Source organism: Notamacropus eugenii, chromosome 5 (assembly GCF_028372415.1).
Source record: "Notamacropus eugenii isolate mMacEug1 chromosome 5, mMacEug1.pri_v2, whole genome shotgun sequence".
NCBI classification, from domain to species: Eukaryota; Metazoa; Chordata; class Mammalia; order Diprotodontia; family Macropodidae; genus Notamacropus; species Notamacropus eugenii.
The window spans coordinates 19128110-19154295 of record NC_092876.1 but is presented as its reverse complement, the minus strand read 5'-3'; the positions used below and the strand labels follow the sequence as shown (position 1 = coordinate 19154295).

The following is a 26186-nucleotide window of genomic DNA, read 5'->3' as shown; positions in this document are numbered from 1 at the left end:
CCTTCTCTGATGTTAGCACGCCATGCTGAGCTATCCTGTGCCAGTGTTTCCCATGTTATACAATAGCGAAGTTCTTCAGACAAACCTTGAGAGTGTCTTTGTATCATTCCTTTTAACCATCATGTGAAGAGCCCTTTGTGAGTTCTCCATAAAATAGTTTTTTGGCAAGCATACATTTTGCATTCGAACACCATGGCCAGCCCATCGGAGTTGTGCTCTCTGAAGCAGAGTTTGAATACTTGGCAGTTTAGTTCAAGAAAGGACCTCAGTGGTTGATATCTTATCCTGCCAGATAATCTTCAGAATCTTCCTAAGACAGTTCAGATAGAAGCAATTCGATTTCCTGACATGGCACTGGTAGACTACACAGGTTTCATACACAACACAACAATGAAACCAGCACAAGGGCTCTGTAGACCTTGAATTTGTTAGTCAGTCTAGTACCTCTTCTCTGTCATACTTTCTTTCAGAGCTTCCCAAATACTAAGCTAGCTCTGGCAATGCATGCATCAACGTGTAGGTCAATGGAAAGTACTCTACCCAAGTAAGTGAACTTATCCACAGCATTCAAAATTTACTGTAACCAATGGTTCTACTTATGGAAGTTGTGGTTTAGTAATGGTAAGGGAATTTGAAGATCTTCCTTGACCCTTAGTAGGCCCATGTGACCTGCTTTGAGCTTTGACCCACAGCCCACAGCCTGAGTCACATGAAGCCCATGATAGGAGGAGCTTGCCCAACGAGTGGAGCAGGAAGGATGCAACTGAGAATGAGATGAAACTCAGAGAGAGAGGAGGCAGAGCAGAGTAGCAAGTGTGAGAGACAGAGTGATTTTTGCCTAAAGGAGCTTGTTTGTGGATAGGCCTGATGGAGGAAAGATTTGAGGATGGCTGTGGTCCCTTTATTGGTAATGTGTACAAACTTTGTTGTTATTGTGGAATTGACTTTCAGGTATCTGAATAAATGTTTTGGTTTTGTCTTTGAGGAAGAGAGTTTATATTTTGTCAAATTACTCAGGAAATACGCATGCATATCCATGGTGACTGCTGTGGGTACTGCGTTCCGCGTTACAGGTGGTGGCTGATGGAGCACCTGTGTTTTCTTGGTGTTAATTGTTAGGCCAAAATTAGCACAAGTAGCAAAGAACTGATCCATGCAATAGCATCTCAGCTGCAGAGGCTGCATTGAGTGCACAGTCATCTTCAAATAGAAAATCATGTACCAACACTCCCTCCCCTTTGATCTTGGCTTGTAACCTTTTCAAGTTGAAGAACTTACCATCAGTGCAGTAGCAGACCTTGATGCAATGTTTATCCTCAAGGAAGACATTTGACAACGTGGCTGAAAACATCATGCCAAAAACCATGGGAGTAAACATACAGCTTTGTTTCACTCCATATGTAACTGGGAAAGTTTGAGAGCAATGTCCATTATCCAGAAACCAGGAAATCATGCTGCTACAAAACTGACATACAATGCCGATGAACTTCTCTGGGCAATCAAATTTTGACATAATTTTCCGTTAAGTCCTCTCTACTGAGAATATCACAGGCTTTGGTCAGTTGTACAAACATTGCGTACAGATCTCTGTTCTGCTCTTGGCATTTCTCCTAGAGTTGCTGGGCAACAAACAACCATATCAACCACTTCTCAGCCCTTTCTGAAGCTGTACTGGCTCTCAGGTAGGTGACCATCTTACTGATGAAGGATTATCCTGTTAAGAGGACTCTGGCAAGAATCTTGTTTGCAATGGCTAACAGAAAGAACCCTACTGTGACGGTCACAGGACAGTCTATTCACCTTTATAGAGATGGACAACAGAGGTGTCCATGAACTTATGGGGGATAACCTCCTTTTGCCATGTAACCTGGAAAATTTCAGACAACCTTCATATGAGCAGTGAACCACCTTCCTTGTAGATCTCAGCTGTAGTAGATTCAGCGCAAGGTGCTTTGCCACATGAAAGAAGCCTAATGGCATTCAAAACGTATTCTTCAGTTGGAACTTCAGCTAGTGTGGAATTGCCTTAAACCTGAGGTAAAAGGGGAGTGTCTCAGCATTGATTGATGATAGTCTGTTGAGAACACTATGGAAATGTTCAGCTCCTCTCTAGGGTCATGTCCTTATTACTAATCAATGTGGCTCCATCAGCACTGAATAGCTGAGATGCACCATAGGTCTCTGGCCCATAAACAGCCTTTAGAGAATCACAAAAGTGCCTTGGATAGCTACTCCCAGCTTAAAACTGAATTTCATCTGCCTTCTTACTGAGCCAAGAATCCTACATCTCTCTAAGCTTCACTTGTGCTTTACTTTTGATGGACTTAAATGCCACCTTCTTAGAGATGGATTTGAACTATCCTGCTGGCAAACCCCGTGGAGTTCTCTTTTATCATTTAGCAACTTCTGAATTTCCCCATCATTTACATCAAAAGTCTTAGTGTTTGTGAGTGTTGTGACCCAGATAAGCAAAAGAAGTGCTATACATCAAATCTCTGAAAACTGCCCACTCGTTTTCTGCTCCACTGATGCCATCTGTGTGTTAGCTCCATTTCCCCTCCAAGTTATCAACAAATCATTCCAACTCAGAGAAGACCTCTAATCTGTTGACATTAATTTTTCTGGTAGTCATTTTACCTTGGGGCTGATGCTTTTGTTGAATGGGAATGTCTACTTTGGAGAGGATAAGTCTACAATTTGTCCAGCATTCTGTACTACCCGTTACCTTTGATACTCTCACACTCTGTCTGTCACTTCTCCTTACAATCACATAGTCTGTTAAATATCAATGCTTGCTATGATGGTGCATGTACGAAGTTTTATTCAGTTTAGGTTAAACGGAGACCATTATGTTGGTAATGAGAAGGTCGTGAGGTGCACAAGTTTCCATCAGTAAGTGACCATTGTTGTTTTTTCCAGCTTTATTCCTTCTTAGGTCTCCTTGCCAGGTCTGGTAGTCTGAGCCTACTTTAGCGTTAAAGTCACCCAGAATGATAAGCTTGTCCTCTTTTGACACATTGATGACAGGGGTCTCCAGGTCTTCATAAAATTTTTCTTTCACCTCATCAAGGTTTGTCATGGTGGGAGCATAGGCACTGATGATGGTGGCGTGACATTTTCCTGCAAGTGGCAATCTCATTGTTATGAGCCTGTCATTCACTCCTTTTGGCAGGCATACAAGTTGGTTGACTAGATTAGTTTTGATTGCATCAGCTTCACGGCGCTCCCCTTCACTGTGACCACTCCCGAAAAATGTGTATCCAGCTCCGACTTCAGTAAGGTGACCTTCATTTACCAGTCTTGTTTTACTCAGGGCTGCTATTTGGATGCAACACCTGCTGAGTTTTCTTGCACCAAGAACTGTTTGTCTTTCAGGTCTACTGGATATTTGTTGTCTATAAGGGTACACACATTCCATGGACTGATGGTGAGTAGAATCATCATTGTAGATGGTTGTGTACATTTTTTGCATGTATTTTGACCACAGAATGAAATTCCTTGCCTGCCCCAGTAATCAGGCCAGCTGTCAATTTTTAGGACAAATTTTCTTTATTTTTTCTTCTTTATTTTTTTTAAAAATTTATTTTAGTTTTCAACGTTTATTTCCATAAACTTTTGAGTTTTAAAATTTCTCCTCCTCTTTCATCTCCCCCCTCCCCTATTGTGCAATCTGATACATTCCTATCAAACATATTTCCATAATAGTAATGTTGTAAAGAGTAATTAGAACCAACGGGAGGAACCATGAGAAAGAGAAAACAAACAAAGAGAGACAATAGTATGCTTCGGTCTGCATTCAGATTACATAGTTCATTCTTTCAATGTGGATAGCATTTTCCATTCTAAGTCATTTGAAGTGGCCTTAGATCCTTCCATTGCTAAAAAGAGCCAAGTCCATGAAAGTCAGTCATCACACAATGTGGCTGATACTGTGTACAGATACTGCTCACTTCACTCAGCATCAGTTCATCTAAGTCTTTCCAAGTTTTTCTGAAGTCCAGGAGCTCATCATTGCTTATAGCACAGTAGTATTCCGTTATATTCATATACCACAACTTGTTTAGGCATTCCCCAATTGATGGCCATCCACTCAATTTGCAATTCATGGCCATCATTAAAAGAGCTGCTTTTAATATTTTTGTATATGTGGGGTTTTTTCCCCATTTCTGTGATCTATTTGGGATACAGCTCTAGAAGTGGTATTGTTCGGTCAAAAGGTATGCATATTTTTATAACCTTTCCCCTGTGGATCCAAATTGTTCTCCAGAATGGTTGGATCAGTTCACAACTCCACCACCAGTGCATTACTGTTCCATTTTTTCCTCATCTTCTCCAGCATTTTTCATTGTATTGTTTTGTCATGTTAACCAATCTGATAGGTGTGATGTGGTACCTCAGAGTTTTGATTTGCATTTCTCTAATTAATAGTGATTTAGAAACTTTTTTTCAAATGACTATAGATAGCTTTAATTTTTTCATCTGAAAATTGCCTGTTCATACTCTTTGATCATTTTCAATAGTGGAATGATTTACATTCTAAATTTGACACAGTTCTGTATATATTTTAGAAATGAGAGTCAAGGGGATGCCCATCAACTGGGAGATGGCTGAACAAGTTGTGGTATATGAATGTAATGGAATACTATTGTGCTATGAGGAAATTGGATCACAGACAGAAACAGACTATTTTCTTTTGTATTTTGTTTTGTTTTATGATTTCTCCCATTCATTTTAATTCTTCTATGCAACATGCATTTAATAGCAGTGTATGTGTAGCACCTATGTAAGATTGTACACCATCTCAGGGAGGGAGTGGAGAGGGAGAGGGGAATGAAAGGGAGGGAGTAAAAAAAAATCTGAGATATATGGAAGTGATTGTCAAACATTGAAAAGAAATTCAGTTTAAAAAAAATGAGGACTTTATGAGAGGCACTAGTTATAAAATTCCCATTTTTCTGCTTCCTTCCTGATGTTGGCACTTTTTAAAACCATTCCTCACATCAGGAAGTGAGCAATATGAACTTTAATAGGGGACTACCACCCAGGGGGCTGCCAAATCTCGCTGCTACTTCCAATGAGAAGACCCTGTGGTCTTGGCCACTTGTGTGCAGGATTGTGACTACAGATCCCACTGCATCCATACCTGCTGTTTCATCACTTGTTGATACAGGACTTTGAGATTGGTAAAAAATGGTAAAATGACATGGGGGATGTCTTTTGAATTAAGGGTAAGTTGGATTTAAGTGAGGCAGAGTTACACAAAGTCATTGGACTTACTCTCTTCTCCAGAATCATCACAGTCCAGTGGCAGGACAGAATCAAGAGGACTGGTGATGGGTTGAGATGCAGTGAATGATCTTGGTGTCTTCGATGGTTAACGAAGCTCTAAGTGGGCCGTAGCATCTGCTTCAGCTGCCTTCATGGTCGTTGAAACAAATTGTTCTCATCCACCCATTCCACCAGGGGAAATCTTCACATGTCTGGGGTAGACACTTCTCTAATTCACCCATGGGTTTGGGACCCCTGGGTTACCCTCAACCTGGTTTAGCCCATCTGCCCAATTGATTTACCAGGGTGTGGCTGCTGCACATGCTACAGCTTTGTAGAGCCACTAGCAAGAGTTAGGTGAAACAAGTGGACACCAAAGTGGAAAGCAACCCTGAGAAGCTCTTGCTATCCTTCACACCAGAAGTACTAGTCTTCCCTGAACATACCCATAAATTAAGAGATGATTTTAGGAAAAAACCAATAAAATAGTTAAACCTTTGGGTAATTTGATTGCAAAAAAGAAAGCTAAATTAGCACTGGTGAATATGCCACCAATGAAGAGGAAATTAAAGCAATAATTAGTAGCTGTTTTACCCAACTTTGGAAATAAATCTGATAATCTAAATGAAATGGATATTTACAAAAATGTAAATTGTCCAGATTAACAGAAGAGGAAATAAAATAAATAACTCCATTTTAGAAAAATCAAATAAACCTTCAGTGAACTCCCTAAGAACAAAATCCTCAAGGCCAGATAGACTTACAAGTTAATTCTCCCAAACATTTAAAGAACATTTAACTCCAGTACTATGCAAACTATTTGGGAAAATAGGCATAGAAAGAATCCTACCATATTTTTTTTATGACACAAATATGGTGCTGATACCTAAACTGGCAAGAGCCAAAATGAAGAAAATTACAGACCAATTTCCCTAATGAATATCAATGCAAAAATTTTAAATAAAATATTAATAAAGAGATTAGAGCAATTTATTACCAGGGTATATACTCTGACCAGGTGAGATTTATACCAGGAATACAGGGTTGGTTCAGTATTAGCAAAACTATGAGCATAATTGGCCATATCAATGACAAAACTAACAAAAATCATATGATTACCACAATAGATTCAGAAAAGGCTTTTGACAAAATTCAGTACTCATTAAAACTCTAGAGAACATAGGAATAAATGGAGTTTTTCTTACAATGAAAACCAGTATCTATCTAAAACCATCAGCAAGCATTATATGTAAAGGGCATAAGCTACAAGTATTCCCAACAAAATAAGGGGTGGTAAAAAGATGCCCATTATGGCCACTACTACTGAATATTGTACTAGAAATGTTAGCTTTAGCAGTAAGAGAAGGAGAAGAAATTGAAGGAAGGAATTAGAATAGGCAACGAGGAAACAAAACTATTGCTCTTTGCAGATGATATGATGACATACTTAGAGAATCAGCTGAAAACTGACTTGAAACAATGAACAACTTAAATAAAGTTGCAGGATACAAAATAAATCCACAGAAGTCATAAGTATTTCTATATATTACCAGTGAAGTTCAGCAGTAAGAGATAGAGAAATTCCATTTGAAATAACTAGACAACAAAAATGTTTGGCAGTCTACTTGTCAAGACAAACCAGAAATTATATGAACATGAATGCAAAACTACACAAAGTCAGATCTAAATCACTGGGAAATTATCAGTTGCTCATGAGTAGGCCAAGCTAGCACAATAAAAATAATAATTCTTTGTTTACTTATTCAGTGCCATACCAAACTGCCAAAACATTTTACAGAACTAAAAAGATAACAAAATTCATCCATGTTGTATTTGGGAGGGGCGGAGGGAGAAGAAAGCATACTTCCATAGTATATTTATTGGTTCTTAGGTTCATATAGCAAGCCTTTTAATCATATACTTTGATGCTGTGGCCAGAGTTGAGTGCAAGAGAAAAATTCTGTCCACCAAGATGGCTAATTACTGAGTGGGCACAGCGATTCTTACGTTGATTGGGTTTCTACAGAATATTACTATGAATGTTACAGGTCTTTCAGGTCTTTTTGGATGTCCCACAAAGTATCTACATGCTTCTTGAGTTGTTACCTTATCATCTTTCAGCTTTTGGTTGATAATGCTGGTCAGTCCTCTGGCATTCAGAATACATGGAAGTCTAAGGAATACTTCATTCTTGATGCCATACATCCCCTTCACCACAGTGGATACAGGATGAATCCTGGAGAGATTTTTTAACATGGTCTCAGTTAGATCAGCAACACTTAATCCAATAGCATAGTTAGTGTATCCTTTGAATTTGATCACTTCGTAGGCACTTTCAATCACCAACTTATGAACCTTCTTCCAGTTTTCACTGTCATTGTCAGTTCCCATTTCTGGATTCAGGTCTTGGAGGGAAACGCCTGCCACATTCACTCCACTCTACATGGTCACACTTGAGTCCCCATGTTCTCCAAGGATCTAGCCATGGCAACAGCTTGAATGGATGCCAAGTTTTTCAGACATAAGGTAGCAGAATCTGGCAGAATCCAGACTGCATCCACCACCAATCATCTGGTGCTTTGGCAGGCCACTCAGTTTCCAAGTGACATATGTAAGGATATCCTCTGAGTTGGAAACCACAATTATGATACAGTCTGGGCTATACTTGACAATCTGGGGAATAATAAATTTGAAGACATTCACATTCCTTTGTACCAGATTGAGGCGACTCTCTCCCTCTTGCTGGTGGACTCCAACAGTGACTACAACTATCTTGGAACCAGCAGTGACAGAGTAATCTTTATCAGCCACAATTTTAGGAGTTTGAAGAAATAAGCTCCCATGCTGCAGATCCATCATTTCTCCTTTGAATTTGTTGTCCAAAACATCAACAAGGGCAAGTTCATCAGTAAGACTCTTTGTAAGTATGCCGATAGCACAGACCATACCAATTTGTCCAACACCCACAACAATAATCTTATTGTTTGGGATTGCTGCCTCCTCTTCTGCTACCGAACAATCAGTTTTTCTTTAAGAGTAGCCTTTTTGTTATGAACTGATGCAAAGTTAAGAGAACGGAACCAGGAAAATATTGTAGACAGTATCAGCAACATTATGTGATGATCAACCCTGAACGACATGGCTCTTCTTAGCAATACAACGATCCAAGAAAATTCCAAAGGACTTATGATGGAAAATGCTATCCACATCCAGGGAAAGAACTGCCAGAATCTCTCCTTAATCTCATTCAGATCCTCTCATTTTCTTTTTTTTTATATATAAGTACCACTTTTACCCCCATTAAATTCCACAGGTTCACTTAGAATCTCACCAATAGAAATTGGTGATACCATAAACTGCCTCTTGACTGAAAGAAGGCTTGAGTGGTTGAATTCTATCGAGGCAGATCCCTTATGCTCCTGCATTTTAGGGTTCCCAGTACCCCAAACTATTGGGGTCAGGGAACCATAATGAGGTTTGGGGTGCTCAGGACCACAAAATACCAACATACTGGGTCTTGCTGAATGAATTTGACTTAAGCCTTCTTTTTTTTTTTTTTTTGTTTATTTATTTTTAATTTTCAACATTCATTTCCACAAAATTGAGTTCCAAATTTTCTCCCCGTGTCTCCCCTCCCACCACCCCAAGACACTGTGCATTCTGATTACCCCTTCCCCCAATCTGTCCTCCCTTCTATCACACCCCTCCCTTCTTTTATTCCCATCTTCTCTCTTGTCTTGTAGAGCAAGATAGATTTCTATATACAATTACCTGTGTTTCTTATTTCCCAGTTGCATGAAAAAACAATTCTCAACATTTGTTTCTAAAACTTTGAGTTCCAACTTCTCTACTTTCCTCCCTGCCCACCCATCCCCACTGAGAAGGCAAGCAATTCAATATAGGCTATATATGTGTAGTTATGCAAAAGACTTCCATAATAATCATATTGTGAAAGACTAACTGTATTTCCCTCCATCCTATCCTGCCCCCTATTTGTTCTATTCTCTCTTTAGACCTTGTCCTCCCCCTAAAGTGTTTACTTCTAATTACTCCCTCCCATTTGCCTTCTCTTCTGTCATCCCCCCACTCCACTTATCACCTTCACCTCTATTTTCCTGTAGTGTAGGATAGATTTTCATACCAAATTGAGTGTGCATGTTATCCCTTCCTTAAACCAAATGTGATCAGAGTAAGCTTCACTTTTTCCCTCTCACCTCCCCTCTTTTCCCCTCCATTGAAAAAGCTTTTTCTTGCTTCTTTTATGAGAGATAATTTGCTCCATTCCATTTCTCCCTTTCTCCTCCCAATATATTCCTCTCTCACCCCTTAATTTTATTTTTTTAGATATCATCCCTTTCTATTCAACTCATCCTGTACCTTGTGTCTATATATGTATATAATTCCTCCAACTCCCCCAATACAGAGAAAAGTTTCAAGAGTTACAAATGTCTTTCCATGTAGGTATGTAAACAGTTAAACTTTAGTAAGTCCCTTACGATTTCTCTTTCCTGTTTGACTTTTCATGCTTCTCTTGATTCTTATGTTTGAAAGTCACATTTTCTATTCAGCTCTGGTCTTTTCATCAAGAATGCTTCAAAGTCCTCTGTTTCATTGAGTGACCATTTTTCCCCCTGAAGTATTATGCTCAGTTTTGCTAGGTAGGTGATTCTTGGTTTTAATTCTAGTTCCTTTTACTTCTGAAATATCATTTTCCAAGGCCTTTGATCCCTTAATGTAGAAGCTCTTGTGTTATCCTGACTGTGTTTCCACAATACTTGAATTGTTTCTTTCTGGCTGCTTGCAATATTTTCTTCTTGACCTGGGAACTCTGGAGTTTGGCTACAATATTCCTAAGAGGTTTTCTTTTCAGATCTCGTTCAGGAGGTGGTCAGTGGATTCTTTCCATTTCTATTTTACCCTCTGGTTCTAGAATATCAGGGCAGTTTTCTTTGATAATTTCCTGAAAGATGATGTCAAGGCTCTTTTTTTTTTTATCATGGCTTTCAGGGAGTCCCATAATTTTGAAATTGTCTGTCCCAGATTGCTTTTCCAGGTCAGTTGTTTTTCCAGTGAGATATTTCACATTGTCTTCTATTTTTTCATTCTTTTGGTTTTGTTTTATAATTTCTTGGTGTCTCATGAAGTCATTAGCTTCCAACTGCTCTATTCTAATTTTTAAAGAACTATTTTCTTCAGTGAGCTTTTCCATTTGGCTAATTCTGCTTTTTAAATCATTCATCTCCTCATAGGCTTTTTGGACATCTTTTGCCATTTGAATTAGTCTATTTTTAAAGGTGTTGTTTTTCTTCAGCATTTTTTTGGGTCTCCGTTAGCAAGGTGTTGAATCATTTTTCGTGATTTTATGGCATCACTCTCATTTCTTTTCCCAATTTTTCCTCCACCTCTCTTACTTGATTTTCAAAATTCTTTTTGAGCTCTTCCATGGCCTGAGACCATTGTTCATATTTTTTAGAGGTTTTGGATGCAGAAGCCTTGACTTTTATGTCTTCCTCTGATGGTATGCATTGTTCTTCCTCATCTGAAAGAATGGAAGAAAATACCTGTTCAGCAAGAAAGTAACCTTCTATAGCCTTATTTTTTTCCCTTTTGGGGACATTTTCCCAGCCTGTTACTTGACTTTTGAGTCCTTTGTCAAGTGGAGGTTATACTCTGGGAACCTGTAAGTTCTCAGTTCCTCCAAGATGGCACAGAGGTGCTGCTCTAGAGTGGGAGCAACCACAAGCTTTTCCACCCAGGACCCTCTCCAAAACCTCTACCAGCTCCACCATGCCACAGCTCCTCCTCACCCCAGGGCTGCTGCTCAGGGCTGAGACCCAGATCAGCAGCTCGATTCCCCCAGGGTCTTTAGGCCAAGGGCTCCAAAAATGGAGGCTGTACTCCAGTGGGTGCCACCACCCTGGGCCCAGAGCTAGGGCTGGACCCTGTTCTTAGGTGAAAGAGCTTTCTCACTGACCTTTGAAGCTGTCTGTGGTGTTTCTGGGTTAAGAAATCTGGGAACCGCAGCTGCTGCCCATGATTCCATGCCCTGAAGCCTGCTCCAGTCCTGTCCCTGCTGTGGTTCAAGACCAAGGCTGGGCTGTACTCTGTGGGCTGTGCTCCACTCTGGGCCTGGTATGATAGACCTTTCCTGTAGGCCTTCCAGGATTCCTTGGGCTGGAAATCTCTTTTACTCTATTGTTTTGTGGCTTTTGCTGCTCTAGAATTTGTTAGAGTCATTTGTTACAGGTATTTTATGGGCTATGAAGGAGAGCTAGAGCAGATGAATCTTTCTACTCCGTCATTTTGGCTCCACCCCTGTCCTCAAGTATCTTAAATTCTATCTAATTTAATTAGGAAGTTCATGAATTGAACAAGCTTATTTTCTCCCCAGAGCAGCCTTGAAAGATCAGGTGGTCCTTTCCCATCCCTTCCCTTCTCAAGCCTTCTTTCAGTGAAAGTAAACAAAGTTTATTAAAGATTCACCATATTGGGTTGACTCTTAAGGAGCCTAAGCATTTGTGACACTTATACTGACAAGTGGGCCACATAGAATCTCAATTAGACAGTCAGAGCTGGATTGAATCTGAGCCCATGTTGTGTTTTCACAGAAGTCACTAGTCAACAAATATTGAATATGGAATATTCCAAATGAGCAGTCCTTTGAGAACCACTCCCTCTGGCCATCCCCCACCCCCATATGCATGTATCCTGTAAGCACCAGGAGACTCTTTTGAACTTTGGGAGCAGGAATGTTTGACATTTCAGCATGCAGTAATATTTCATGATAAGAATTCACCTAGGAAAACTGGAAATTCCTCAGTCCTGCTCAGAGGTACCTGTAATTTGATGTTGGATAACCATGAGAACCTTGTCTCTGTGATTGAAAATATCTTTCCTTTAGGATCCACAGTTTGTCTTTAGGGTATTCTTTCCTTTTCATTTTGTGGAAGGAATCAAAAGTCCATTGGAACCTTTAGATTGGTTACTTCTTGTTCTAGGGGAAGGTCCTTCTTTTGGATGAGTGGAAACCCCTCAAAAGATTCTTGATAAATTTCCAGAGTAGATAAGGAATGGGTATTTTCTTTTTTGGATGCAAATCTAGTGTCTGACTGGTCTCAGACTTTAACAGAATACAAGACAGAATCCTCCAGAAGTCCTTTGTACCATTCTCTACACCTTCTTAATGTCTTCTCCCTCATAGATTAGAGGATGGGATTGAACATGAGTCATATTCCTTTCAGAATGCTTTCTCTTTTTCCTCTCTGTGTACAGGGTCTTCAGTTGCTGTTAGATGTCATCTCCCAGTTGGAAAGAAGCACCATGAATGCCAGAGACCAAAGTCCCAAGAGGTACCTGTAAAGAAAAGGGATGGACAAGGAAACTGATGGGATTCATTGTAAACAGGCTGTGCTGTTATCTGTTCATCCAAATGACAGGATTATTGGGATATTAGATATATCCTTTTGACTTTTTATCCATTGAGGAATGATTCTTGGAATGCATCCTGCTAAGAGGTTCCTTTGTCTAGGAGAGAATAGAGCCCTATTAGAGGATATTGGATACAATAGAGTTTCCCCATTTGTTAACTTTCATTCCAAGTCATCTAGGTTATGAAACTGTTCTTTGAAGGTCAGTAATATTTTCACAGCCACAGTTGTGAAAATGACCCCATCTTGTCCTTTTCCACATTTCCTATCGGGTTCTCTAACATTCAGATCATCTATCTTATGGGCAAAAGTGCCCATTTTGACCTCATCATGTATTGGTCTGAACCTCATTTCTGCTAAGCTTCTTTCCAAGTTTTGCAGCAATTTCAATCCAATAAAAAGTTTTTCTTCAAGTAACTGATGCTCTTGGATTTATGTGACACTGTTGAGTTCAGCTCTTTCTCATCTGTCCTCTTCCTGTCTATTACACTATTCTGCTTTTTAATTTCTCGTCTGTGTTAAGTAACTTGATGGAGGATAATTTTTAACAAATTTTGAAATAAGGGAAATCATAGAATGTAAAAAACCAATTTGGATCATCAATAATTAAAAAGCTTTTGCAGAAGCAAATTTATTTCAGTCAACCTAACTCTTCTCTAGCCTATCCTGTGAGAAGGTAATTGATCAATTTCAGATCTGGGACGAGGCATTGACCCCTAATCTTAAGAATTTTATAGCATTTTTACTCCTGCCATTTGTTTAATTTTCTATTTCATATTTCTCTGACCATACTACTTGCCTTTTTTTTTCTTGGAGTTCCTTTCCTCAGAGTCCTTGCCTCCAAATGACCTCCATTTCCTTCTTCTCATTCAAGCTATTCCACATTCCTCCTCCTCCTTCCACAGTAGTCTCTGACAAAAGTCACTTTCACAAATATTGAACATGGACTACTCCAAACTAATAATGATTTGAGAAGTTCTCCCTATGCCCCCAAGAAAATGCATGGGTCTTTCTTGGACTTTGAGTCATGACCCCCAGCTGAGTAAGACTGTGTTTGGTGTTTTGGCATCAATTGGCATTCATGGATGTGACTTTGGACATTACATTGGAAGAATGGAGACACTTAAACCCTGCTAAAAAGGACCTGTATAGGGATGTGATGCTGGAGATTTAGGAGGAACTTATCTCTTTGGGTAAGGACAATTTTCCCTTTTGTTAATTTAGTGCCTGAAACAAAAAAGTCTGAGACACAAAGCTTCCAAGTATGATTTATTTGCAATGCTAGTAATAGCAACCTAATGAGATCTACTGATTCCTCTTAAGTCAGAGAGAAATGGATTATTTACAGAGTTTGTTTTTATAGGGAAAAAAAGGAACTTACAGTCATGGAAAAATTTTAAAAATCTTAAGAAATTAGTTTTGAACATAATTCAATTGGAAAAGGCAGATCACTTGAGTTGTGGTTAGGCTAAGTACTTCCTGAAGCAAGTTGAGTGTGCCTTGGGATCATAACCAATATTTGGAGTGTGGATGTGTTGGGGCATACAGGATATTTCTAGGGTGTAACAACAGTTAAAACTAGCATTCTATCAGATTATGACTGGAGTCTACCATCCTTCTTGCCAAAGCGAGATTGCCTTAGAAACCTTGTTCTGCAGAAAGACTTTTGTGTTTAGGAATGCTGCTTTTTTGATACATGTCAATTTCTGCAGTGGCTGGCAAGAGGAACTTACTTTCGGGAGCTAAAGAAAAGGGGAACTTACCCACTGAAACTTCCAAGAAAGAAATTTACCCTTTAGAGAAAACATTCTGGTATTCAGCTTAATGCAATGACTATTCCTAGAAAAATATTTTTGTATAGTCAAAATTATCCTCTAAAAAGTAATAATTATTAATCTTTATTCATCTATTGATTTCTTCACTTATAGTTCACAATCTGTGAGTTAGAGACTGATCAAATTGGGATGAATTTTTTTCCTAATGGTTTCTGTGGGAAACAAGGAAGTTCTCTTTCCACAGATTTATGAACTAGCACAGTCAGGTAGAAGTCACAAACTTGTGCACAGGCTCGAAGAGCTGTTGGAGGGAAAGCCTATCATAGAGGAGAACATGAAGTCACATAGCCAGGGGGCAGTGGGGTACTAAGTCCAAAATTTGGAACACTATACTGAGCTTCCATTACTCTGAACATACTGTAGTCTTCCTGTAGCCTTACTGGTAGCTACCCATTCATTCAAGAGAATGAATGTAGAAGGCCTTCCCTCCTCTGAACTATTTTAATAAATTTTCCTTGATACCCTTTTATGTGTCATGTGCATTTCTAACAATTTTGGCGTGCAACGTGGGGCTCAACTCACTGACTGGAGGGACTGAGAAAATACAGGGAGAGCTGTCCTGTAAAAAATTTTTTTTACAGGCCCTGTAAGTTAAATCTACTCCAGTTCAAGCACACATCAGACCACTGGCAGGGACTTCAGAGGAATTAGGGAGCAAAATTTGCCACCTGACTGGGTAAGCCTGTATTCTAGGCAAGGATCAGGTCTCCCCAACAACTTGCACTCCGGGTAAGTCTTTTACTAACAGAGTGAAGTTTGGTGTGGTAATGGCAAACTCTTTGTTGGTCATATCTCTGTCCAGGAGTTTCCTTGTTGACCCTAAACTAACGAGTGAACTTGGACAGAATCCTGGGAATTTGAGCAATGGCAGGGAGGAGAGCCCCTGGGAATATTGGGAGGACATTCCCAGGTCAAAAGACTGTGCTAGTTGCTGGGGCCTAGGGACTTTAGTCTCAACAGCGACCTGCATTTTCCTAAGTCATCTGATGTGGGGATATACAAAGGAACTCTGGGTTCTTATTTGTCCCAGAAGCTGGAATGAGCTTGTTAGGGAGGAATTTAGTCCTTAAATTGGCTAAAAACCTCAAGTTTTGGGGGTTTTTTTTTGCCAGGTCTGAATTCAAATTTAAAATTAATAATGCTTTGTTAAATGTCTTGTCTGTGCATGTTTGTTAAGTGTTTTGTTAAACTGTAAATGCAGCCAGCCAGCAAGGCTTCCCTATTATCTTTCCCTTCTCTCCCCAACCCTCCACCCAGAGCAGTTTCAGAGGAGTCAGTGGGGTGGGAAAGAGAGAGAAAAAATCTTTCTTCATTCTAAATTCTGACCAAATTTTTGAGTGTGAAAAAACAGGTAAAGGAAAATCTTTTCCCCTCAGATAGGGGAGGGACAGGCCATTCCCTACCTCAACCAAGGAGAGTCTCTTGTATTAGCAAGTAAAAAGAACAAAAAGGTCTCAGGCAGTCTGCAGTGAAAAGTTGAGTTTTGATTTAATGAGATCTCAAAGCAAAAATCTGCACTTTGTTTAAATTAAGTCAATATATCTGAAACCAATGTGTTTAAAATGGCAAATTCACTTTAGAATTTCAGCGATTTCTTTTAGAAGCATTAAGTCTCTCCAGATTCTGAAAGATGAAGACAAGGAGAGTGAGTACTTAGGCAGTCAATTATTTAATCTTTTAAAACTAGTAAAGTTTCTGCCTCAAGAGGCTGGCAACGCCCTGTCAGCATCCTTAGGTTTCTGCCTGGATCAAAAGCCTCGTCTTAGAATATTAGTATATTTTAAGGTAATCTGAGGAGAACAGATTTGATTTCAAATTCTTTATAGAGCTTTATATGCTTTTTCCTAGTGTATAGCCTGAAATTCCCAAGGGAGAAGTATATGGGTGTAGTAGCAGAGTATCCATGTGCTCTTTACCAGGGGAAGTTACCCCCTATCACTCCAGTCTGATTCAAAAGCTGGAATTGCATTTGGAAAGCTCCTTGTCTGGTGAGCCTGGTGGGGAGGGGGGGAAAGACAGAAGGTGCAGTTTCAGCTCATTAAGTAAGTAGAGTAAAAAGGGATAAAAAGCTATTCAGAGCTGAGAATGACCACCACGTGTGCCCGGGGCGACTCCCGGGCCTTCGCCTTCTACTTACCTATCCCCGGTCCTCGGACGTCTCCGCCCTCGGGGGGGGGGGGGGGGGGGGGGGGGGGAATTCCCTCTCCCTGTTGGGGAAGGGGAATAAACAGGTAGAGCACCCGAAAGGAGTTGCTGCCAGCAAGCTTTATTCCGTTTCTCTCTCTCCTAGCTCTCATGGTCATCCCCTTTTATTATCCCCTGTCTCCTCCCCCGTACCTCCCATGGGCGGGCGAGCTCCTCCCAAGTGCCTCCCCGTGGGTGGAGCCAGCCTGTTACCAGGGCCATCCCAGTACCTCGTGGCTTGCTAGACCAGCTAGCCTGCCACGTAAGCAGGTTCGGACCCTCAGGCATCTCACAGTCCTCAGGGGGGACCCCGGTCCAGAGCTGTCCCCCAACATCTCCCCCTTTTTGTTTTACACGGGTAGATTGGGTGGTTCCCCCCACGGGGACCTGTCTTTGCGATGTCTCAGAGACAAAACATCGCCTTTAAGACTCTCTAGAGCCCGTTTTAGTAATTGCAGGGGGCACTTCAGGAGACAGGGCAAGACGAGACACATAAGGACAAGAACTGCAACAGAGGAGAGCAAGCCTGGCAGCCAATGCAAGTCCAGGATTCGTTGTAACCAATCGAAGATGGAACACTCTTCTTGTTCACGCTTTTCCTCAAACGTTCTGGAAAGGTTATTCAGCTGATCAATAAGCAAGTCCAACTGATGGATGTCATCTGTGGCGTTGTAAGCCAGCATAGCCCCCTGGAGGGCTTTGTGGACCACCGGCCATTGATTGGGGAAGGTTGAGGAATGTTGAGTCTGCATAAGGCGGGGAGTCCCTGTGCTAATGTCCAGTAGGTATCGCCCCTTTGATCCGCGGCTCGCTGCTCTGCGGGGGTGGCGTTGTACCATTTGGACTGGACAGCCTCGGACCCAGGAAGGAACTGTTGTAAGTCCATCAGAAGTGTGAGCATGGTTATCTCACGCTGTTTGCACACCCGCTTCGGACGGTGCCTTCCTCTCCGCCCTCATCTCCTCCTCGCTTTCGGCTTTTCGCAGCTCAACTGCCCATCGTGTGGGGATCCAGATCTCTGTCCCTGGGTCGGCTCCATCTGGTTGGACGCAAAGATACCCCTGACCTCTCGCTATAACTACTCCAGGGCCATGCCATTTGCCTTCTTGGTCCCTCCACCGGATTCGAGCTCCGGTGAGGCAGGCAGTAGGGGCCTTTAACGGCCTTTCCCTTCTGCCTCCCATCTCGTGGAGATAAAATCTTTGTGCGGGGCATGTGCCATCGTCTCGGATTTGCAAAAAATTGTGAGTGAAGACGGCTTGTGCCAGATCACCTCGGGAGAGGCGCCCCGCCGCCCTTACTCCCCCTTTTTGTTTTAACAGAAGAGTTTTTATAGTGCGGTTAGCACGCTCAACAATGGCCTGACCTGTGGGATTATATGGGATGCCAGTAATATGAATAATAGAAAATTCTCTACAAAAGGCGGCAAAGGCAGAGGAAATATAAGCTGGCCCATTGTCTGTCTTTATGGCTCGAGGCACCCCAACCATGGCAAAGCAACCATAGAGGTGGTCGATCACTGCATGGGCTGTTTCCTTAGGCTGTATAGAGGCCATAATAAAATTGGAGGCCGTATCAATACAAACATGTATAAGAACTTTGCCAAAATGTGTTACATCCATTTGCCAAAGATCGTTAGGGAGATCACCACGGGGGTTAATTGCGGTGTCTCGGGCAAGAGGGTGAAATGGAGCACAATTGATACACTGTTTGACTATTTGGCGAGCGTTTTCTCTGGACAATCCATAAAGGCGTCGCAAAGATCGGGTGGATAGGTGATACTTATCATGGGCTGCCTGTGCTTCTAAATGCAGAGGGAATATAAGGGCTTTATCTACAATATCATTACCCTGATAAATGGGTCCTATGGTGGACATATGTGAGCGAATATGCAATACATAAAGAGGAGTAGAGCGTTGTAACATGGACTCTTGAATATCATATAGGATTTGAGCTATAGTTGAAGCACGGGGATTAATGAGGGCAAAAGGTAAAGCAGCAATAACATTTGCACAATACAAGCTATCAGTAACAAGATTAAAGCTCTCATTAGGTAATATGGAGAGAGCATATTGTATTGCCAGCAATTCATTTTTCTGGGCTGAGGAATGCTCGGTGGTGTACACCTTAAGGAATTGCCTGGAAGGGATATAAACCGCAGCCCTGTGGTTTTTAGTAGCATCCGTAAAAACAGTGGGTCCCGTAACTGGCTGTAGAGATACAATAGTAAAAGGCATATGGATAGGAAGGACTTCCCATCCTCTAAGCACTGGGGGGAGCGGAAGCTTTATGGTATTACACATACATAAAAGAGAGGCCCATTCTGGAATCTCATCGGAGAAGCACCTTAAGGCTTCCTCTGATGCCTCTAAATTCAAAATGGGAAATCTGCCAAAAGCCAATAGGCAGCGCTCGGCACCTAAAAGAAAAAATTGGGCGACCATTCGCCATTTATGTGGAAGGACCTTTTTGTTGCGAGGGGGTACAGCCACTCCAAAATGCCATGTGATTGATAGAGGCACCCAATGAAAGTACTGGCTTTTAATATAGTGGCATAGATGGGTTGGTTGGGTTCCTGCCGCACAACAACTGTGGAGCATCTGTTGAGGATGCTCTTGGCTGCCATTAAGGCCTCGGATGTCCAATGTCTGGGTGAAAGCAGAGTGGGATCCCCTCGCAGCAAATCATACAACGGGTATAATTCACCATCAGGGATAGGGGTAACTGCCCGCATCCACTGTATAGCGCCAATCAGCTTTTGAAAATCGTTGAGAGTGGTGAGCTGAGAAAGATCAATGCTTGGAGGACGGCGAGCAATCCATCCTTGTTTCAATTCATGGCCAAGATACTGAAAAGGGGGTGTAGTCTGTACCTTGTCTGGAGCCACAGTTAGCCCGTGGGCAGCTAAGGTATCGACCATAAGTTGAGTAAGCGCCATCGTGGGATCCTGACTAGGTGTGGCAATAAGAATGTCATCCATATAATGAATGATAATGGCCTTGGGGAAGCACTGTCTGAGTGGGGAGAGGATGGCGTGGACATACATTTGGCACATAGTAGGACTGTTTGCCATCCCTTGAGGGAGCACGGTAAAATGATACCTTTCATATGGCTGCTGGCGATTTTCCGAGGGAATGGAAAAGGCAAATTTGACTCTATCTTGTGGATGTAAGGGAATGCTATAGAAACAATCTTTGATGTCAATAATTGTCATACTAAAATCTCGGGGGATCGCAGCAGGGCTAGGGAGACCAGGTTGTAGTGCCCCCATAGGCAGCATGCATTTATTAATCTCTCTAAGGTCTATGAGCATGCGCCAAGATCCATTTTTCTTTTTTTATAACAAAAACAGGAGAATTGTAAGGGCTTGTAGTGGGCTCAATGCGGCCCTGCTCCAAAAGGGAAGCAACTATAAAGCGTAAGGTGGTGAGCTTTTGAGGGGTTAGGGGCCACTGCTCAACCCACACAGGGGTCTCGGTTTTCCATGTTATAGGCGGGCTGCTCACCGTCACAGTGGCCCCGGAATGTTTCAAATAAATGGTAGAGGATCCGCTAGCCAACAATTGAGTATGGACTATAAATGGCACATAGCCAGAGGGTCCCACCACCAGACGGGGGAAAGGAGCGGGGGGCTCGTCGATCCCTTCAGTATGCCAAGGTCTTATAACTAAATCGGCATTGGGGGAATCCGTGGTAGACGTGCATATTAGGGTTGCAATTTTTGGAGAGCCTGTTGATACTGCTGTGGGAACGATAGGGGTACAGAATTCCTGGGCTGGGGGGCAGGGACAGGGCCTACAGCCTCCACTGGGAAGATCGTTTCTGGGGTCGGGGGCCCCCCCGAGTGAGGCCCCCTTTCCCGTTTCCCGACCGAGGTGGTTGAGGCTGCTGCTTTAGACGGCAATGTTTGGCAATATGGCCCGGTTTCCCACAGCGAAAACAGGTGGGCAATGCTCCCATTTTAGCGACAGGGCACTGGCTCTTAAAGTGCCCCATTTGGCCACAGCGATAACATTGTTTCTGGGCCTTGATACCTTGAAGGGCCTGAGTCACCCCTTGGGCCACCGCCGTCACCATGGCTTGGTGGGTGTCTTTAGGTGGAATGTCTAACAGCCTCTCTACTATCTCTTCAAGGGAGGTGAGAGGCCCCAAGCCCGCTAGGGCTTGGGAGCATTCTGGATGCAAGCCATCTCGGACCAGCTGAGTTATCAGGGAATCCGTTCCTGGTCCCGAGCCAAGAGACCGCTGGACCGCAAGCTGGACCCGACTCACAAAATCAGTGGGGGACTCGCTAGCCCTCTGCTTTAGCCCTACCAACTTGTCCCTCATAGTCCCCAGGGCATCAATCTTGGCAAAACCCCTAATATGACAATACTGAACTGCAGCCATCACCCGAGGATCGAATTGGAGCTGGTCAATAAGCTGCGAGTATGGCCCTGCCCCTGTTATCATATTCACAGCGTCCTCTGTCTCTGCAATATTGTGTTCCTTGACATATCTGAGTGCCTCTTGTCTAAGGGCAGTGCCATAAGCCACTAACTGTCCTGGTGTAAGGATAGCCCCCGATACCTCCCTCCAATCAGCTGGGGCCCACGGCCAAGTGGCTGTGGTATTCGCAAGGAGATGTTTCACATAAGGTGACGAAGGGCCGTATTTGGAGACGGCCTCCTTCAGTTCTTTCAGTAATTTGAAGGGCACCGGTCGATGGAAACGGTTCTCGTTTCCCATCGGATCCCGCTCCACAATGACAGGGTAAGCGCCAGCCCCCTCCCACTCCTCTAAATCTACCTCCTGTCCCTCCGCCAAAGCTGTGGATAGGCTCTGAGTGAGTACACTCAGAGGCTCCGAGGGCCCAGACCGCCCGTAGGTAAATGACCGCATTCCTTGTGATGATTGTAACAAGGACGTGGCGGCTGGGGAGAAGGAGAGGGCATTCAGCCCGACCTCGGGAGGACTGGGAGTTCCCAAATTCCGTTGAAACTTTTTCCTGCGAGTTCCCCAGCCCTCTCTCTTGGGCGTTCCCTCCTCATCAGACTTTCCCTTTGTCTCGGGGGCTTTCCAGGGGACCTTCCACTCCCTCTTGGGCGTTCCCTCATCAGACTTTCCCTTACGGTACTTGTTAACTATCGGTCTCGTGCCACCTCTCAACGGTTTCACACCCTCTTGAATTTTCTCCTCAAAGTCCTTTTCAACTTTCCCTTTTGTTCTTCCCCTCGGGGCTCTAGAGTCCCTGCCTGCACATTCTCTTAACATACCCCATGGATATAAGGGCTTGGGGTTGGGATCATCCTCATCGGATTCCTCTTCTTCTTCTGTCGTCCCTTGAAGGGACTGCCCTGACTGGGTCTCGCCATTTGATCGCCAGAGGGGACGGGGATCCGAGCACAAAAGTGCAGCGACCACTTGAAAGAACGTAAAGTCCTCCTCTGTTAATACACCCGGGTTCACCCTCTCATAGGCAACCATCTGTTGTCCCACTATGTCCCATTTAGCTGGGCATAACCCACAATGCTCTAGCCAAGGGGAGACATCCCAGATCTTTTCCACAAATGCTCTACAGTCCCGAATGTGGGGCTTAAGCCCATAGATCTTACAAAGCTTATACAGCTGACAAGCAAGTACTCCTTTATCTTCGGGCTTTAAACTGGGAAAACTATTTCCCTGACCCATCCTGGCCACTTCCCAATATTAAGACTGCCTGAATCTTCCCGCAGTAGCGGAGCAAGTCTACTACTGCGGGGCAAGGCGGATTCTCCTCTCCCTACGGCGGTCCCTGTTCAGGGCGCCAGATGCCTGGGGCGACTCCCGGGCCTTCGCCTTCTACTTACCTATCTGTTGGGATTGGAAGCTCAATTCCGTGTGGACAGTCTCGGGCGGGTAAAGGTGGGAGCTTCTAAATCTTAGAGCTCTCACGAGACCCCCCCAGGAAACGGCAGGGGATCGAGGTGAACCAAGCTATCTCGAGTATTTCCGCCTCTCCCCGGGAGATACGTGATGGGTGGAGTCTCCCTGCCCTCGAGGTCGTCCCGGATCTGGGCACACTATAGTTACCTAACAGCACGGTATTGAGATGCAAACTATGCGGCTGAAGGTTAAGTAGGATTGAGGAAGCCTGAAAGCTCTCTTAGCACGTGAGGAGCCAAGAGGACAGTAGGCTCCGCTTCTCTCTTTCCTCTCTCCCCTCCCCCTCTCTCCCCGCTTGTACTTCTACTTCCAATCCCTTAAAATCTTAGCCTCCTTAGGAAATCTCCCCCTCTTCCTCCTAAGGAAGACCTCCTGCACTTGTAACTAGACCCTGAAATAAAGCTCAACCCTTGTTCGACTCTGGAACGTCCTTTCTCTCATATGAGCATCCGATTTTGGCCAACCGAAGACCTCGGAGGTGAGGTAAGAAGACTCGGGTAGCCCACACAGGCCTCTAGGCCTGGCACCTATCCCCGGTCCTCGGACGTCTCCGGCCCTCCTCCTGGTTGGGGGAGGGCAATAAACAGGCAGAGCACCCGAAAGGAGTTGCAGCCAGCAAGCTTTATTCCGTTTTCTCTCTCTCCTAGCTCTCGTGGTCATCCCCTTTTATTATCCCCTGTCTCCTCCCCCGTACCTCCCATGGGCGGGCGAGCTCCTCCCAAGTGCCTCCCCGTGGGTGGAGCCAGCCTGTTACCAGGGCCATCCCAGTACCTCGTGGCTTGCTAGACCAGCTAGCCTGCCACGTAAGCAGGTTCGGACCCTCAGGCATCTCACAGTCCTCAGGGGGGACCCCGGTCCAGAGCTGTCCCCCAACACACGTATTCCTTCAAGGGATTAATGATGTGAAGTTATGAATAAAGTTTTCTTTTAAGTAGCAAGAGTATTGAATTAAGGAAAAAGGAGGGTTAAAATGTTTATCATTAGTGATTATAAATCCAGATTTGATATGATTCAAGTCAAAATCTGTCCTGAAGGAATAAAAAGCAGCATATGTCTGTGCTCTCCCTATCAGGATTCAGCAGAAAAGATATTGCTATTTGGCATTTATGATTGTAAAGTGCCTGACACAAGGAAGGGCGTATGTTAGATGCAACGTTAATGTAATGTAATTGTCACAATTTTAAAATTTGGATTTTGTTCTTTGTAGATTGGGGTTTTAAAAGGATGTGATAGCAAATTGATCATTTGAAACTTACATTTGCTTATAAGTAAGCAATAATGTATAAATCAGCAATAATGCTGATGTTTGCTACATAATGATAGATTTTCCATTTGAAATCTTGGATAAAAAGATTTAATTCTTGAAGTACCTCATTCTTCCAGAGTGAGTATAATTAGGGAATAATAAACAAGCTTGTGAAACATCAGCTTGTAAGGTTAGCCATTAACCTCTTTGCTTCTTTGAGCTGGAATAAGGTGCTAGTGCAGACAGTTGTTAGTTTCAGAGTAATAACTTATGAGCTATCTTGTCTTATGGTTAACTTAAGAGTTAATAGCCCAATCAAATTGGAGATGACTATCTGAAAGCATGCCAAGCCAATATTTGTTTGCTATTTAAGACTCTATGAGGCTACAATTTGCCATTATTTTAAGCTCTGATTACAGAAATAAATTGTCACTCTAGAAGAGTGACTAAAGGTGGATATTTGGGGAGAGTTTTTGAAGACGGCGTGGGTAGGATCTTCCTAACTCTATTTCCCAATTTCATTGTTTTCTCTCTGATAAAGGAAAATTCCCCATCTGATTACTCCTAAGCCCTGCTTTCAGCACCTAGTGACCACATGATTGACTGTCATTCCTGGAATCAGAGTTAAGGAAGGTCTTTCCTTCTTTTAAGATATATGGCATTGTCCCTCTATTTTATAGTAAATTTCTATAATCAAGAAGGTATATTAAATGATTATCAAGCGATCATGTGTGCCCACGTGGTGTTCAGGAGATAAATTTCTGTGCAAGGTGATATGGAAATGCATTCATCTGAATGGATAATAGCATGTTTTAAGTATGTAATCAGATTGTTGAAAAAGTAATTTATCTAAATGTTATATTAGGAATTGCACTGTTAAATTAATGATGAATTGGGTAAGAAGCTGCTATGAATTTTGTGTAAGAGTTTTTGTGTTGCAGAATTCCTATCAAGAAAATGAGAATCCTTGAATATATATGTTTTTATATATGGGTATGATGTTCAAGCCTGTTCCATATATGAATGTACTAAGTATGTTAAAAAGTTTATTTCTGCTATTAAAAAGGAAGTTTTAAATTGTTATTGCTGTGAATCAAGCATTTACAAAAGTATGTTTGTGAAAGGAAACTTGGTAATTATGCAAAGGCCTTGGTTTTAGATCTTGTAATTTTTGTCATTTAGGTTCAAGAGGGTTTTGTGATAAATTGTAAACTGTCCTTAAGAGAGGAAAATATTTGTGTACAAATAAATATTTTGTAAAATCTTTTGTGTGATTTTTGGAAGGCCTGCCAAATTTATATTTGTAAGCGAAATTGTTATATAAAGGTTTTATGGGAGTTGAAAGATAAGGGACAAGGTAAAGAAGACCACGAATTTTATGGCTCTGGGAAGTTCTGTGATATATTTAAGGCAGCCTCATGCTGTTAAAGTTGTAGTCTATATTGAGTGTGTGTGTTCGTCCTTTGTTGATGAAGAAGCCCATGCCATTAGAGAAATGATGACATGACTTGCACTTGACTTTGTTTTGAGTGAGGGAGGGCTGTGCAGGTCACCAGCCTCACTTCTCCTCCAGAGCCATCTCAATCCAGTGACCAGATATTCATCAAGATGACTGGAGATGACCCAGGATGAGGCAGTTGGGGTTATGTGATATGCCCAAGATCACACAGCTGGTCAGTGTCAAGTGTTTGAGGTGAAATTTGAACTCCTGCATTGGTGCTCTATCCACTGCACCACCTAGCTGCCCCTATAGTCTATATATGGTGTTCCTAAATAAGGAACTTATTTTGGTGATACTCTAGTGATATGGTTTTTAGGACAAATTTAAGATCTACAATATAAGTTCTGGTAAAATTTTTGGTTAGTGAACCCTGCCATCTGATGCAAAGGCCTCTGGGACCATTACTAATTATGTTCTACTACTCAGAGGAATGTGACTGTTACAGGCAGAAGTTTGCCTCAGGGGACAATCCTGTGGGCCTGGGATGGAATCCTTCTGTCTCAGTTTCCCCATTGTGTACTTCTGAAAAGGAATGTTTTCCCACTTGACTGTTTCTAAGTAACTATAAAGTGGACATGATATCTAGTTAGGTTCTTGCTTTCCATCTTCATGGCATATTTGTATAATCAAAGCAGATAGTTCAAAATGTAAGCACAATGCAAGGAGTGGAATCTTGCTGTTTTCAGTTATTTGGGTAAATGGGTACTCTGGTATAATCTTGTGAAAGATAAAATCCCTGAAATAGAACATTCTTTCTGAATGTTATAGGAATAATTAAAGGAAACCAAAGTATAAATGTGATGTTGAATCACTGTTCCATA

The 26186-nt window shown here is 42.4% G+C and overlaps 1 pseudogene; it reads right to left on the bottom strand.

The window, feature by feature from the left end:
- Positions 1–6037: 6037 nt before the first annotated feature.
- Positions 6038–26186, bottom strand: part of LOC140508311 (L-lactate dehydrogenase B chain pseudogene) — a 29493-nt pseudogene continuing 9344 nt past the window's right edge.